Source organism: Mus caroli, chromosome 13 (assembly GCF_900094665.2).
Source record: "Mus caroli chromosome 13, CAROLI_EIJ_v1.1, whole genome shotgun sequence".
In the NCBI taxonomy this organism is placed as follows: Eukaryota; Metazoa; Chordata; class Mammalia; order Rodentia; family Muridae; genus Mus; species Mus caroli.
This window is the reverse complement of record NC_034582.1, coordinates 69,629,333-69,634,534: the sequence shown is the minus strand read 5'-3', so window position 1 is coordinate 69,634,534 and position 5,202 is coordinate 69,629,333.

Here is a 5,202-nt window from a genome sequence, read left to right as displayed (position 1 = left end):
AGTCTTTGATTTCAAGGACTTCCAGAATTTGAGCCTTTCTATAATTTAACGTTTAATGGTCACTTCAAGTTCTATGGTAATTAATTGTTCTCTGCTCATTAATTCAGACTAATTTCTACTTGCAAAAAATACTGCAGTATTCTTAAAACTCCACACCTTGCTTTTCCTTTCCTTGCTATTCATCTTCCTGTTCTCCACTTTTTATATGTTATTTAACTTACATTTAACTTATTGTTGTCAATGAACACCTTACTTACTTCAAAGTATTCAAAGTTCTGAATAGCAGACGAAACACTGCTTCTCAGATTAAAACATAACTTAAGAAAAGACAATAATCCGTTTGTGAAGCTGAAGTGTAGAGTAACGTTGCAGACCCACAGGTTTCTTTGCCTACGTTACACTCTCTACAATTAAGGTTCATAAAGGAAAAAACACACTTCAGAGAAAATATGAAAAGTAGAGAAAGTGAAAAGAAATTTTTAAAAGGTGAATCTCCACAAGATAACAACAAAGAAACAAAGAAGATTTTAGAGAAAAAGAGAGGGAAAGAAGGAAATGGATTGTAACAGGGAAGGGGAATTTGAGGTGGGTGCTTCAAAGGAAAATTAAATATTAGACCAAACTATCCCTAGAAAAGGACTGAAAACGCCGAGGGATGAGTGCTCGGTTGATATGTGTGCTTGGTTGATGATGTTTGGTTGATGTGCACGTTGCTTGACATTTAGTTGAGGATGCTTGGTTGATGGTTGATAGGTTCATATACCTGCTTCTGGTCCCCTGAATATTTAAGAAAGCTGTTGGTAGTACCCGAAACCTTTTTTCTTTCTATATGACACAGTCAAAATCAAATATTCCTTGGTTTCCCAAATAGTGAGTCAAAGCACAAAATTAAGACCAGAAGGGATACAAGGAAAAGAAAATAATTTTTAAAGTTAATTGTGCTTCATCTACAGCCTCTATAGTTTTGTGTATTTAATGAATCCTTGCAGCAATGATTTAAGATTTCATTTGCATCCTCATGCTACAGAGAAGGTGGTGGCTGTTTCAGAAGAAGATAAGTGTTCATCCTACAGGTGGAGGTGGCAGGCCAGGCTCCGAAGACAGGTCACAGGTTCAGGACCCCCGGGTGCTGCCCTCCCTCCAGAAGCAACACTTTCATCTTTCCCTTTTAACTTCCTCTCTTTTTTCCCCAGAAATTCCCACACTCTCACACACTCTGAGTGACAAGAATCTATTTCTCATTTAGTGTGCACACACAGCCATTCCGATAGCCAGTGCTCACCCCTGTACCCAGGTAACAGCACTAAATGGCTGGCTTTGGAAAAGAATGCCATGATGATGAATATCTGTCTGCTTATCTTCAATTACAAGCTTGGAGCTGGCTCTGCTGCAAGGTAGAATATCGAGATTAGTTGGCCTGAATTCTAGTCACCCTCCCTGGGACACCTGCCTCTACCCTGGAGATAGGAGATAAACTGTGGTACAGAGTAGCATCTCTCTGGAGTCTGGAAGAATATAGCCCAGGCACTTACTCTTTGATCTGTGAAATGATGGCTGAGAGAAGGGCAGAAACAGGGGAAGCCTGTTGAGTCTTCTGAGAGATGCTCCTCTAGCACTCAGCTAGACCAGTTCAGATCCTTGTCTCTTCTCAGCTGTTGTCCAGCCACAGTTTTCAAAACCTGTGGCACTACAAGAAAGGGTCCCATGCAATGTGTTCTCCTTGGCAGATGTGCAACAGTCAGTTCTCAGAATCCAATCCTTGTAGCCACCATTTCTGTCACAATATTTTCTTGTTTTAGGGATTCTTCACTCACTGTACCTTATATTTTACATTGCACTATGTTAAGATAGACAAGATGACCATACATGCAAAGAGTGCTTGTCAAGGAACAATCTTAAACAATGGCTAATATGTGATTCCTTATGTGGGTTTGGCTTAATGCTGGGTATCAGGATTCTCTATGAACATTTAAAGAAGCTTCAAAGGGGAGTCACCTAATCATTGGGTTTCCATTTGTGGGTGTGCCTGATAGCATCAGTAGCCAAATTTATAATTAAGTATTGTAAGTTACTGAGTTGTGCTTTATCTCTCTCCTCCAGGGTTTTAATTGTGCATTATTTAGTGCTTAGGATAAAATGAAATTATATCAATTATCTTTTCTTAAAGATAGTCCTTGTGACCCAGTCATTGTGTATTCTCTCCTAAAATGTGTTATTCTTACACTATGAATATTCTAATAATAGGCTGCAGGTTGGAAATCACTTGTAATTTTCAAGTAAAGAAAAGTCAAACATTGTACCCAGTGTTGGGAAAGATTTAGTGTTGGTCTACCTTGCACAACCTAAGTGCTGTGTCTTCTTAGAACCCTAAGACAGTAGTAATCTGGTTCCTGCCCCAGTTGGCCATGGAAAGAAGAATTCTGTACAGAAAAAGGATATAGTCTTTAGATGAAGTTTTAAAAAAACTAGGTTTTATATGAGGTACTAGGCTACTTAGTGAACCTCTCTGAGATTCAATATATTTTTCTTTAAATTGAGCTTGTAATTAGAACTGTTGCTTTTAACCAATATCACAGGGAAATTCTAGATTAATGGCTCTATTGGTGGCATCTTTTTGCCCCTTCTCTCTCATGGGAAATGACAAAACAAAGCAGACACTGCAGGAGGATAAGAAATTAGAGAATCTATTCAAAGCATATAGTGTCTGCCTAGTAGAAGTTCTAAAAAATAGACAATAACAATAACAACAACAAAACCAAGAAGGCACAATCCTGCAGTGAGCATGCATACAACTGGCAGGCACATCACTGGAATTCTGACACAAAACATTCTAAAGATACAAAGAATCTCCTCCACAGTGCAGTAGAGTGCTGGGAGCCCTCCTCTCACCCCAAGTTTCCTCAGGAAACCCTGATTGCTCTTGAGGAGTCCAGGCTACAGAAGGTCTTTGTTTGACTCATATAGTTGACATGAGGAGAACTAAGTCAACAGTAGTTTCTCTCCAGTGTCATATTTGTATCATTTTTCATTTATTCATTAAAAATTATGTATCGATAAAAGATTATGTATAGATTATCTATACATTTTATCACCTAAATTTGATTTTGTGGGAAAAGAATATATCAACATGTTAATCAACAAATACTTAAGTGTCAAACAAGAAAATAGAATTTCGAATTTCAAGCACAACTCTAAATATTTAATTCTCTAGTCCCTTGAGGGGAAAAAAAAAAAGCTTTCCTAGTTCTCTCTGCATTCATCTTTAAATCTATAGTGCAAATTTAAAAGCAATAAATACTGTTTTAAATGGCATCTTTCCTTTCTTTGCCTTAATTTATTCTTAAACACAAGGATTCATGTATGTGCATGCACACACACACACACACACACACACACACACATACACAGACACAGACACATCAATCACCTGAGTGTATCATTGGCATTCTGTCTATATATGTGTATATACAACACACAAAACTGTTTATGAAATAGACTGTAGGCTTTGGAGTCTACATTGGATATAATTAACAAATTCAATGTGCCTAAATAACCCAGGGTTTTGTGACACTGTGGATGCCTTTGTTTTCTTCGTAATTAGAGGACCGTAATGTCACAATAAGGAAGTAAAAGTATGCCAGGAAAATCTGGTTCCTTCCAGTATCTGGTAGCAGGAAGACATGGATTAGTCTTTCCAAGTCAGATTCTGCAATCCTTAGAGGCCATATTGAAGGCTCCCAACTTGTCTCTTGTTGGCACCTGGCAACCATCAGGACAATAAACACTGAGATGGGATGACTCAAGCAGCCCTCTTCAGATGGGCCCAGCAAAGATACTGACTCTTAAAAATGGAGCTCTTTCCAGAGTTCCATACCTCAGGGAATGTAAAGTTACAAGCCTCAGAAAACTTACCAAAGAAGGCAAACACATAGACAGACTGCTCATGTGGTTTCCTAATAAGCAGAAAGTGCTAGATTCCTCTACCTGATGCCAGTCTTGTAAGTATTTATAACATTATTTTGTGTTATTACCATTGGCCAAAACTAGAAGTAGAATTTTTATGTATCTTTTATGTTCTATCAGTTTTAGCAATTCACAGCTGCAAAGTTGTTACTGTAACCCTAGATGGTAATACTAACCACATGGCTACTCTATGAATCAAATTATTCTTCGGTGACCTCCACTTGCCAAACGAAATGCAGATATCATTGTAGAAAAGGGGTAAAAATCTAATTAACTGGGCAATATTTTCATTCCCAATACTCCATGAGGAAGCAGTCTGAAAACAGGCTTCTGTGATGTGTATTCCCTCCCCCATTTTCCAGCAGTAACAGAGACATTGCTCTAGTTCCCAGGAATGCTTCCAGGAGACAGACCTCTGTTAGCCTATTTTGGGAGTTGATATCTCCTCATCAAAAATAATAGTTAGTGATTGTCTTTTCCATGTATATTCAAGGGTCAGCTCCTGTTCTCCAGACTCAGTCAGAGACTAAATGAGTGTCCATTATACCATCCTACAATGTTATCTAAGACACCTAATGGACCAAGCTCAACCTCTCCCTTTGTGTCTCTATCTCACCTTCCTCAAGTGTCCATTCCAAGAGGACTCCTGAGAAGAAGATTGAAACTGTCCTTTTTGGTTCACAGAAGCAACAAGCAGAGAGTATTGCCATAACAAAAAGAGCATGTGATAGCAGTTTGTGGCATTTGTGGTTTGTTTTTGATCTAGAGCAAAGCAGAGAATAACTCACAAGCAATAAACTCTTAAGGATTTAGCTGTAGGTACTGTATGACTCAAGTTTTAGCTTGGCCACAGTGCCAATGAAAAGCTGCTTTTTGTCATTATTCTTTCTTTTTCCTTTGCTCTTCTGTATCAGTACTTTTTCCTCCACTTATTTTCTCTGTATCCTGATCAGAGTGGGTGATCTGAGAGAAGTACCACAAGGCTCCTATGGTCTCCCCATAATTCTACAAGGAAGACACACTTTCCTCTCTCTTGTGCATAGATTTTACCAGAGAAACCATGCTTTAGGGGAATTTAACACTGATAAACTTGAAGCACATGCTTATTGCATGAGGTAAAGGAGAAGAAACTGTGAGAGATGTGCCTGTTTTGCAATTAGCTTGCCCATTCAGAAAGTCTCTTTCTCCCCCTTCCCCCTCCTCCTCCTCCTCCTCCTCTCCTCCTCCTCCTCCTCCTCT